The 12,417-nt window shown below is 36.6% G+C and overlaps 3 non-coding genes across 3 annotated transcripts; 2 read left to right on the top strand and 1 right to left on the bottom strand.

Annotated features, from left to right (window-relative positions):
• The first annotated feature begins 10,082 nt into the window (after positions 1 to 10,082).
• Trnaq-uug (transfer RNA glutamine (anticodon UUG)) lies at positions 10,083 to 10,154 on the top strand. The gene has a single exon. It is a non-coding gene; the product is annotated as a tRNA-Gln (tRNA).
• A 169-nt stretch (positions 10,155 to 10,323) lies between these two features.
• Trnaq-cug (transfer RNA glutamine (anticodon CUG)) lies at positions 10,324 to 10,395 on the top strand. The gene has a single exon. It is a non-coding gene; the product is annotated as a tRNA-Gln (tRNA).
• A 312-nt stretch (positions 10,396 to 10,707) lies between these two features.
• Trnak-uuu (transfer RNA lysine (anticodon UUU)) lies at positions 10,708 to 10,780 on the bottom strand. The gene has a single exon. It is a non-coding gene; the product is annotated as a tRNA-Lys (tRNA).
• Positions 10,781 to 12,417: the final 1,637 nt, after the last annotated feature.

The raw sequence follows: 12,417 nt of genomic DNA, 5'->3' as shown, positions 1-12,417 counted from the left end.
CCGCCATTACCATTATTACCGACCGCCGTACCGTCCGAGGGTGCCATATCGGCGATACCAAAACACCTTAGAGGTGCAAAATGTTTATAAAATGACAATTACATATAGGACATTAGTTCATAATAAAGTCAAAAACAACAAATTCAGATTATAAGGCCCCGATAATCAACGGATGAATCACGATTTACCTGACTACCCGGAATACGTGTCTACCATTCACACATCACACCGGAAACTACCCTGAGAGTAATTTTATATTTAGATATGATGTTAAGAATGCCGTAAAAGTAATAATAATCAAAATCCGTCGCCCCAGTGTCGAGTTATTATAGCTCAAAGTTGTCGATTTTCACCTGTCCTCCCAGACCTAATCAGCCGAATCGTCATTTCCGCGGAATCGAGGCTCTTCTACTCGTGACGTCATAAGTTCAACAGAAATGGCAGTCAACATGACTGACAGTGACAACGACACCGCAACTGAGAGCGATTTGAGCATGATTTTTGAGGAGTCTGATTATGGTGTGAATGATATGTCTGAAGACGGAATCCAGCCCTACCGATTTGAACTGGAATTACAAGACGATGTATCCAGTGAGGAGGAAAATGATCCTTCGAAAAGTGACGATCGCTTGGGCAACATAGATTGGCACGTACTTCACTGGGTCTCACCAGTAGTCGTGAAAGTAGTCGAACAGTGAATCGTCGTTTCAAAGAAACAAAATAAAATTGGGTGTGGTTTTGGACTAATTTTACTATCTTCAAGTCTCGATCAACAATTTCTGACGTCGGGAAATCGCGTTTGTGCAAGACTATGCATGCATTCACGAGGTGTCGGGAATTTTCTTACCGAAGAAGTTTCGTCCGAGGGGAATTTTTCTTTCCAGGGAATTTTCGTAGCACTATGGATATATATAGATAGGGTGTCAACAACCAATTATAACACCCTCCGCTGTGTTAATAATAAAAATTTGATGTTTTAGAAGTTTAAACAATTATTTGACCGGTTTTTACCCTAGCACTGGTAGGGGTCTGTTGTTAGCCGACAGGCGTGTCGCCTCACAGGTGTCACAATTGTTTTTTCCAGCCACAGAGGTGCTAATTACCTAACCTGGCACAGGTGTGATTATGAGTTTAGATGACATCTCTACACTGTGAACTGTGTTTTCAAATCAAGATCGGTGATCTTATTGTTATTTTTACGATCGCAAAATTAATAACTAAACAACATCGTCTGCTGGAAGATCTAAAAACCAAATACACCTTATACAAACAACATACACACATAACCTATTCTATAAATTCTAATAATTCTATTCTATACTATATAATAGTAGTATGAAAATTCTCGGTGTGAAAATTCCCGTGACCCATTCACGACCAGGCCTTCTCTGAGTATTAGGCGTTCACCATTACGAAGGAATAATATTCCTATAACCGCCCAAGTCATAGGCTAGCCTATCAATTTAAAGTGTTTAGTTGTAGAATTAATAACAAAATACCAACCTAACAAATATACTTTTATTTAATCAACAATTAGTTTTATTTATCGACGTCATGCATCGACACCCCATCCGTGTTAGTGTTATGACAACCATACACACCGCTTCCCTCCTCGATAGGAAGCCATTTTAGCGGATTTAAGCGCTAATTCACCGACCCCTCGTTCACTACCTTAGATATTGCGAAGATGTGAAGTACTTTCACGTAAATAAACAAAGAAATTACCACGGAAAATCCCAAAATAGATCACAATCACATGTAGCACAGTAAAGACAATATGGCTGCATCAACAAAAGCGTTGAACTTATGACGTCACAGGTTTGGGTGCCCGAAAACGAGGTCAACGCCTCTCAGCCAAAGGTGTGTTTTTTCAGAAAACTCGCAATTTCTCAGTAACGGAACATTCCACGGCATTCGCGTTTTCGGCATAGTGTATTTTATGTGCAGAACTATTTTTCAAGGTCAACATAGCTGACCTCTCAGGGTACACTTTAAAGATAGCGAAAGCACGCTATGGGATTGTGCATGATATTCAGAGGGATAGTGAAAAACTACTAAAATGGGACCTTTTCTCGAAAATCCAGCTAATAACATCAGAAAATAAGAAATACGTTAAGACTCGATTAATAAAATTCGTATGAAAGAAAGAAACAGGAATCGATTAATAAAACTCGTATTGAAGATAAAGTCAGTTCAGACTTCGCTCGCATATACTTAAATATCATTCTATCAAAGCGTAAGAAAAAGTGAAAAAATAAATATTGCTTATTATTATGTCACGAAACAAAGTAATAACAATTAGGAAAAGACATCATTCCTTCATCCAGTCGTTCTTTGCTAGGTATTTAATTAAGAACGCGAGCTTTTCAGTGTTCAGGTGAAACGAGTTATCTTATACTTTTCAAAAATGTTAACGCCCATGTAGGGACTCGAACCCTAGACCCTCAGATTAAAAAGTCTGATGCTCTTTTTTTTTTTTTTTTTATCTTTTATTAAAATCAACTTCACTAATTACATACACACGCTAAACATTTACATTACAGTAAAACATACACATACCACATATTGCATAACATTCAACAATGACACATTATACTAAATACGGAGTAAAAAACGTGATAAATCTGATACAATGTAAATAAAGCTTTGATCACCTTTGATTAAGGGATTATCCGAAAGGAAATATTTCATAAATAGCTTTCTACGATCTTTACGCTGATAGTAAAATTTTGCATACTCAAAATATCTTGTAATAGTATATTTTACAAACTTTAAAATATCAACATTGCGCAGATCATTATTGTATAAATTCCGCCTTTTAAATATGCAAAACCGAACAATGCCGAAAAAGAAATTAATGAAATAACAATTACATTTTTTAATTTTTCTAGTAAATCCTAACAATAAAACTGTGTTAACTGATATATCTCTGGTATCTGACGGATCAGCACAAGATAATAATTTAACAAGAACTCCTTCAAGAAAAATAAATAATTCACCAAGGTACAGTTAAGAAATAAATGCTGAAGCGTTTCAGTATCTACATTACACACAGGACAAACATCACTTGTAACTTTACCAATTTTCAATAATTTATCCATTGAAAAAATAGAATTATGGGCAACTTTGAAATGCAGTTCTATACAATCTGGTGGGAAGCATGGCACATACATAATTGAAAAAACGTCTTTTAACGCCACATTGGGCACAACAATTCTGACCAAAATTCTGTTGATGTTGGACACTTAAATTTCGATTTAATAAAAAGGTTATAAAAGTCTCGAGTATTTACAGGAACAATTTTACGTCTACCACCAGTTTTAGTTGGTATTTCAACAAAGGCTCCGATAGCACTTTGCGCCCTAGCAGGTGTATAAACATTAGATAAAACAATAACTTTATACTCTCGCGAAATAGCTTTCATAACGAGATTATAATTTGATAAGATTACACGGGTTGATATGTCAGGATCAATTTCATGAATAATATCTACAATTGCGCGGAAGGGAAGAAAATTAGGCAAGACTTCATATGTCAAATCTTTGATTTTAGTTATTCCAGCCTTAGCAAATGCAGGAGAAAATACCGTTTTTTCACCATTTGTAATATTAGGATTAAAGAACAATGGCTGCTCATAAACAAATGATGGGCGATTATTATCAAATTTAACATGATAGCATTTTCGAAATTCTGACCACGCCATCAACATTTCTCGATATACACAAGGTAAGCTTTTCAATTGCTTATCCCTAAAATCACAATATATGGTTCCAAAGCCCAAATTCATTCCTTCTATAGAATTGAAAAAATACAAACATGTACTCTTCCATATCGCCTTACATTCCGAATCAAGCCATCTCATTAAAAACTTCAATCGAAATGATTGGCGCTTTAAGATAATATCAGGCATATTTAAGCCACCATCTTGTTTTTTACCAATTACCGTGTCATATTTAATCAGATGAGCACCATTCCATAAAAACTTAACACACATATTTTTAACTTCATTAATAATATCATCAGGCATAGTCTGGGACATCAATGTATACCAACACCTTGACAGTAACAAACTTTCAACAACAGTTGCTCTGCCTTGCATGGTTAACTTTCTTTGTAACCACATATTCAATATAGACTTCATTGACTTTACCTTTACATTCCAATTTAATTCATTACATAGTTTGTCGTTTTCACCTATATACACACCAAGAACACATATAACTTCTTTGCACAATTTTACCCCTAACTCATTCATTTCGTTTTCAGAAAAGGAACCAGTTCCACAATATAACAATTCTGATTTTTCCTTATTAATTTTTGCCCCAGATCCATTACTATATACTTCCAACAGATCAAAAACTTTACGGACTGAATGTTTATTGGAGAGTGTAAGAGTCGTATCATCCGCGTGTTGAAATAGCTTGATTTCCTCAGAAGTAAGCGGAATTTTAATACCAGAAATATCATTACACTGAAGTATCATTTGACCCAAAGGCTCAGCTGCAATAACATACAACATAGCGCTTATCGGACACCCTTGCCTTATAGAATTCGTAATCTTGAAAAACTTAGTAAGGTTTCCATTAAATTTTACAGAGCTAGATATATTCGTATAAAAAACTTTAATCCAATTAATAAATTCCTCACCAAAACCAAATTTCTCAAGTGTTTTAAAAAGATATGCATGATTTACCCGATCGAAAGCTTTTTGTTGGTCAATTTTTAAAACATAACCCTCAATCTGTTCTTTATCAACCAAATCAACAATATCACGGACACTGTAAATTGTGTCAGATATATCTCTACCTATAACACAACAAGTTTGAGCAGGCGAAATTATAGAAGGCAAAACATTTTTTAGACGATTTGACATAATACGCGCAATAATTTTATAATCAACATTGAGGAGACTTATCGGTCTCCAGTTTTTTAAAAACATTTTATCTCCCTTCTTTTTATAAACTAAATTAATAACTCCTTGACGCATCGTCCTAGACAATTCTTTTTCTTTCCTCACACTCTCAATGACTCGACAAAATATATTATGAAGAATATCAAAGAAATGGCAATAAAATTCGACTGTTAATCCGTCAAGTCCCGGACTTTTATTCTTTGCCATACCAAAAAGTGCACATTTAACCTCTTCCATACTAATAGGAGCATCACATATAATCTTATCTTCTTTTCCTACCTTAGCATGAACATAACTTAGTAATCGATCAATATCTGCATTTTCTACATCAGCACAATTATACAGCGAATTATAGAAATCGAATATTTCCTTTGAAATTTCATCACAGCTTTTCAATTCATTACCTTGACTATCATTTAATACTTTAATGGAATTACTGTCTTGCCTGAACTTTTCAAGGCGTAAAAAGTAGCTTGAATTCTTGTCACTTTCTACAGCCCATTTGGCCTTAGCCCTCAATACAGCACCATTACATTTCACCTTTTCATATTTCTCGAGCTCTTGTTTCAATTCCTCATACACGTTACTATTGAATGGCTGTCCAGCCGAAATTTTAGCAGAAAATATCCGCAGCTTGTTCTGTATTTTATAGAATTCAGACATACGTTTTTTATAACGATCTTTGCCATAAACCATTGAAAACTTTTTGATAGCGTATTTCAAATTATCCCACCAAACACTTGGTTCACTTTCATACAAAGGGCACTCTTTGGCCTCCGTTATAATAGACCTTATTCTATTGTTGTAATCTTCCTCCATTAAAAAACAGTTATTCAAAATCCAAATACCAGGTCCCTTCTCAATATTTACACTATCAATTTTCATTTTTACAAAACCATGATCACTAAAATGTGTATCATTGTAGTATATGTTTTGAATATAGTTACTTACATCTTTACACACCAAAAAATAATCAATTCTACTTTGGGACAGCGACCCATCCCGGACTTGTTTGCGAGAAAAAACAGCAGCTTCTTTGTTCCTACTTCTCCATACATCATATAAATTAAGATGAAACATTAATGACTTTAAGGAAGCTAAACTTGAATTTACCTGATGTCTAGTTGCACCAGTACGATCAAGATCAGAGAAAGTAGTGTTGAAATCACCACCAACAACTAAATTTTCAGAATAATTAGTTAACCATCCTTTTAGATTATCAAAGAACAATTTCCTTTCATTTATTATATTAGGCGTATACACATTGACAAAGTTCCATACTTCATCCTCAATCTTAATTTTCAACCGTAAAACACGACCATTATAGCCGTCAGAATCAATAATCTTATCTTTAAAACGATTAGATACAAGAAAGGCAACCCCTTTTCTATTATCATTAGAATTATTGTTAACAATAACCCCATTCCATAAATGGTTAATTTGACCAACATACTCATCACTCCAAAAAGTTTCTTGTACAAAAATTAAATCAGACCGACATTCTTGAAAATGCTCAAAAACTCGCTTCAATTTATCAACATCCTTTAAGCCATTGGCATTAAAAGAAACAATATTGATCATGCCAAAAAGCAGTAAAATAATCATGTTTTATTCAAAACAACAACAACCTTTTTCATTTTTTTAATTTCCTTGCTACTCTTTTCTTTTCCCCTCCTTTTATTAGCATACCCAGGTTTATTTTTTAAAAAGTCACACGCTCTATCCAGTTTGTCGCCATCCTCACTTTTCTCCTCCTCCAAGTCTTCACCATTACTCCACAACCTTCCTTTTAAACATCCTTCTTGCGATACCGAACCATCACTGTCTACAGAAATATCCACCTCATCCTCAGCTCCATCCTCATCAACATACTCCTCCATATTTTCATCCCATACAGCTCCAGCGTCATCAGTTACGGCCGTTGTTCCTTCACCCAACACATTAACACTAGCGTTGTAGCTACATTTACCTTGGGCCTCTTGGTTGTTGTCACCGTTCTCACGCTCCAGTACAATCGGGGTACTACATACACATTCAACCTTGTCACAGTCAGTACACCTGTTCTGTATATCGTTGCACGCGCAGCCAAACTGCCCGCATTCCTCACACAGCGACATAACACGCGCTCTAGGTTCCTCGGTACATTCACACCCGGCTCGCGACCCACATTTGAGACACTGAGGTGTACGGCACGCGCGTGCATAATGCCCCTGGCCACCACATTTATAACAAACGAACAAAGGACATTCTTTAAACACATGTTCCTCCGAATAACACAATGAACAAACTTTGGATTGGTTATCATGTATAACTCGATAGTAGCCAGTTCCAAATTTCATGCTGTATGGCAACGATGTTATTTTCGGCGGAAGTTTTACCTTTACATAGCGAGTTCCATCTGCTATTTTGGTACCGGGGTAATATCTCCTTTTAATTGGAGAAACAAGCTCAACCTGCAAATTTCCCAGTTTCGATATAATTTCATCATCTGAAATGTACGCAGCCAAATGTAAAAAGCTGACAAGCACAAATTTTTGTTCAGCTTCCCAACATTCAAACATATTCCCTTCGACTGACACCCCTCCAACCAGAATGTTAATAGGGGCACGTCCGTCCAGTGTCACCTCATACAGATTTCCTGATTTAGGAACACATGCCAAAATAGTTTCCTCGCCACACAGTTCACTAATTTCTTTAATAAGGCTACTAGCCTTCACAAGAGAATTATCTTTCACGTCAACGATAACAGTGTTATCCTTCAGAAACGACCTTTTCTCTTCAAATTTTGCACGACCGCCATTACCATTATTACCGACCGCCGTACCGTCCGAGGGTGCCATATCGGCGATACCAAAACACCTTAGAGGTGCAAAATGTTTATAAAATGACAATTACATATAGGACATTAGTTCATAATAAAGTCAAAAACAACAAATTCAGATTATAAGGCCCCGATAATCAACGGATGAATCACGATTTACCTGACTACCCGGAATACGTGTAGTACCATTCACACATCACACCGGAAACTACCCTGAGAGTAATTTTATATTTAGATATGATGTTAAGAATGCCGTAAAAGTAATAATAATCAAAATCCGTCGCCCCAGTGTCGAGTTATTATAGCTCAAAGTTGTCGATTTTCACCTGTCCTCCCAGACCTAATCAGCCGAATCGTCATTTCCGCGGAATCGAGGCTCTTCTACTCGTGACGTCATAAGTTCAACAGAAATGGCAGTCAACATGACTGACAGTGACAACGACACCGCAACTGAGAGCGATTTGAGCATGATTTTTGAGGAGTCTGATTATGGTGTGAATGATATGTCAGAAGACGGAATCCAGCCCTACCGATTTGAACTGGAATTACAAGACGATGTATCCAGTGAGGAGGAAAATGATCCTTCGAAAAGTGACGATCGCTTGGGCAACATAGATTGGCACGTACTTCACTGGGTCTCACCAGTAGTCGTGAAAGTAGTCGAACAGTGAATCGTCGTTTCAAAGAAACAAAATAAAATTGGGTGTGGTTTTGGACTAATTTTACTATCTTCAAGTCTCGATCAACAATTTCTGACGTCGGGAAATCGCGTTTGTGCAAGACTATGCATGCATTCACGAGGTGTCGGGAATTTTCTTACCGAAGAAGTTTCGTCCGAGGGGAATTTTTCTTTCCAGGGAATTTTCGTAGCACTATGGATATATATAGATAGGGTGTCAACAACCAATTATAACACCCTCCGCTGTGTTAATAATAAAAATTTGATGTTTTAGAAGTTTAAACAATTATTTGACCGGTTTTTACCCTAGCACTGGTAGGGGTCTGTTGTTAGCCGACAGGCGTGTCGCCTCACAGGTGTCACAATTGTTTTTTCCAGCCACAGAGGTGCTAATTACCTAACCTGGCACAGGTGTGATTATGAGTTTAGATGACATCTCTACACTGTGAACTGTGTTTTCAAATCAAGATCGGTGATCTTATTGTTATTTTTACGATCGCAAAATTAATAACTAAACAACATCGTCTGCTGGAAGATCTAAAAACCAAATACACCTTATACAAACAACATACACACATAACCTATTCTATAAATTCTAATAATTCTATTCTATACTATATAATAGTAGTATGAAAATTCTCGGTGTGAAAATTCCCGTGACCCATTCACGACCAGGCCTTCTCTGAGTATTAGGCGTTCACCATTACGAAGGAATAATATTCCTATAACCGCCCAAGTCATAGGCTAGCCTATCAATTTAAAGTGTTTAGTTGTAGAATTAATAACAAAATACCAACCTAACAAATATACTTTTATTTAATCAACAATTAGTTTTATTTATCGACGTCATGCATCGACACCCCATCCGTGTTAGTGTTATGACAACCATACACACCGCTTCCCTCCTCGATAGGAAGCCATTTTAGCGGATTTAAGCGCTAATTCACCGACCCCTCGTTCACTACCTTAGATATTGCGAAGATGTGAAGTACTTTCACGTAAATAAACAAAGAAATTACCACGGAAAATCCCAAAATAGATCACAATCACATGTAGCACAGTAAAGACAATATGGCTGCATCAACAAAAGCGTTGAACTTATGACGTCACAGGTTTGGGTGCCCGAAAACGAGGTCAACGCCTCTCAGCCAAAGGTGTGTTTTTCCAGAAAAGTCGCAATTTCTCAGTAACGGAACATTCCACGGCATTCGCGTTTTCGGCATAGTGTATTTTATGTGCAGAACTATTTTTCAAGGTCAACATAGCTGACCTCTCAGGGTACACTTTAAAGATAGCGAAAGCACGCTATGGGATTGTGCATGATATTCAGAGGGATAGTGAAAAACTACTAAAATGGGACCTTTTCTCGAAAATCCAGCTAATAACATCAGAAAATAAGAAATACGTTAAGACTCGATTAATAAAATTCGTATGAAAGAAAGAAACAGGAATCGATTAATAAAACTCGTATTGAAGATAAAGTCAGTTCAGACTTCGCTCGCATATACTTAAATATCATTCTATCAAAGCGTAAGAAAAAGTGAAAAAATAAATATTGCTTATTATTATGTCACGAAACAAAGTAATAACAATTAGGAAAAGACATCATTCCTTCATCCAGTCGTTCTTTGCTAGGTATTTAATTAAGAACGCGACTTGCTTTACCAAATGGTTCTATGGTGTAATGGTTAGCACTCAGGACTTTGAATCCTGCTATCCGAGTTCAAGTCTCGGTAGAACCTGAATAGAACAAAGTGTTCCTACTGGTTTTAGCTTTTGTCACATTCATAGTAATAAGCAAATATAAAGAAAATCATCTTCAAAGAATCATACGAAAACACATTGCATGTGCATTGTGTGTTGGATGGCATATCACCAAAACACAAATCTACCACTTGATTGTATCAAGACGGTTCTATGGTGTAATGGTTAGCACTCAGGACTCTGAATCCTGCGATCCGAGTTCAAGTCTCGGTAGAACCTGAAGGCATATACTCATTTTTACGGTCTTTCGAAGTTCAACGTTCATTTATCCGTTAAACTGAATCCGTCATCTTTTATGAATACAGCAAAATGTGAATTATAAACATCATTCTATTTTTAAAAATGTACTATAACAAATTCATCTAATCATTAAATCGCCATCGTATATTGTCATATCCACCCATGAATGAGTTTAACCACATATTTCTTCATGTAAAACATCAAGAAGGAATAGTTCAGTCCAACGAAGTTTCTGCGAGCTTTTCAGTGTTCAGGTGAAACGAGTTATCTTATACTTTTCAAAAATGTTAACGCCCATGTAGGGACTCGAACCCTAGACCCTCAGATTAAAAGTCTGATGCTCTACCGACTGAGCTACACGGGCTTCTTGCACGGCGAAATACCCGATAATCGATTTGAAAATCTTACTCGCAATCAACACAAAAGAAATAGCGTATTTCAACCAATTGCATCATTCATAACATTCGTACCGCTCATAGCATATCTTTTATAAAAAATTAGCAGCGGAAATATGGATTCACAACTTTGCTCTTGTAATATATCAAAGAGCTTTTAAAAAAGACGCATTAGCAAATAGCATCTTTATTACAAACTGAGAATTGTATACTACGACATAACAAAATGTTGAAGAAAACTACATCTCAGAGATGTTTCCTCCATCTTTCATTTATCGGTTATAAAAGGTGACTAAGGAAAAATGAACATGGAAAAAAAGAGATAAGACTTATTTGGTGGATGCCCTTTAAACACATACAATGTAATTTGATCAATATCATAATTTTAGTGTAGTAGTTGAGAGATTCTTGATGTGGTCCTGTGTGATTTGACCTCTATTCAGGCTTTCATTCAAATTTAGCAAAGAACTCTTCACTAAAATTGGTAAACTCATGTTAATATGGGATTTGTGGCGCTTCATATTTTCCCTTTTCTAAAGTTTGGAAATTAAGTTAGAGTTTACTGTTTAGACGGATCTCCTTTTGGAAAGCTCGTTATCACAGCAATTGGAAAAGTTCTTGCTATCAACACATGTTGATGTTGCACAGCTACTTCTCCGGTGTGAAATTTCCTGAAACGTCCGTACTTGTTTTGCTGTGACATTGTCGTCAAATTTCATAAAGGTGTTTAGAAATATATTCCAAGGTCAAAAGTGTAGTAGTTTGGTTAAAGTGTACCCTGAGAGTAATTTTATATTTAGATATGATGTTAAGAATGCCGTAAAAGTAATAATAATCAAAATCCGTCGCCCCAGTGTCGAGTTATTATAGCTCAAAGTTGTCGATTTTCACCTGTCCTCCCAGACCTAATCAGCCGAATCGTCATTTCCGCGGAATCGAGGCTCTTCTACTCGTGACGTCATAAGTTCAACAGAAATGGCAGTCAACATGACTGACAGTGACAACGACACCGCAACTGAGAGCGATTTGAGCATGATTTTTGAGGAGTCTGATTATGGTGTGAATGATATGTCTGAAGACGGAATCCAGCCCTACCGATTTGAACTGGAATTACAAGACGATGTATCCAGTGAGGAGGAAAATGATCCTTCGAAAAGTGACGATCGCTTGGGCAACATAGATTGGCACGTACTTCACTGGGTCTCACCAGTAGTCGTGAAAGTAGTCGAACAGTGAATCGTCGTTTCAAAGAAACAAAATAAAATTGGGTGTGGTTTTGGACTAATTTTACTATCTTCAAGTCTCGATCAACAATTTCTGACGTCGGGAAATCGCGTTTGTGCAAGACTATGCATGCATTCACGAGGTGTCGGGAATTTTCTTACCGAAGAAGTTTCGTCCGAGGGGAATTTTTCTTTCCAGGGAATTTTCGTAGCACTATGGATATATATAGATAGGGTGTCAACAACCAATTATAACACCCTCCGCTGTGTTAATAATAAAAATTTGATGTTTTAGAAGTTTAAACAATTATTTGACCGGTTTTTACCCTAGCACTGGTAGGGGTCTGTTGTTAGCCGACAGGCGTGTCGCCTCACAGGTGTCA

The sequence above is a fragment of the Ylistrum balloti genome, unplaced genomic scaffold (assembly GCF_031769215.1).
Source record: "Ylistrum balloti isolate Yb309-2 unplaced genomic scaffold, AGI_CSIRO_Ybal_v1 Utg370462, whole genome shotgun sequence".
Classification (NCBI taxonomy): domain Eukaryota; kingdom Metazoa; phylum Mollusca; class Bivalvia; order Pectinida; family Pectinidae; genus Ylistrum; species Ylistrum balloti.
The sequence above is the reverse complement of the archived record's forward strand: the minus strand, read 5'-3'. Positions and strand labels throughout refer to the sequence as shown.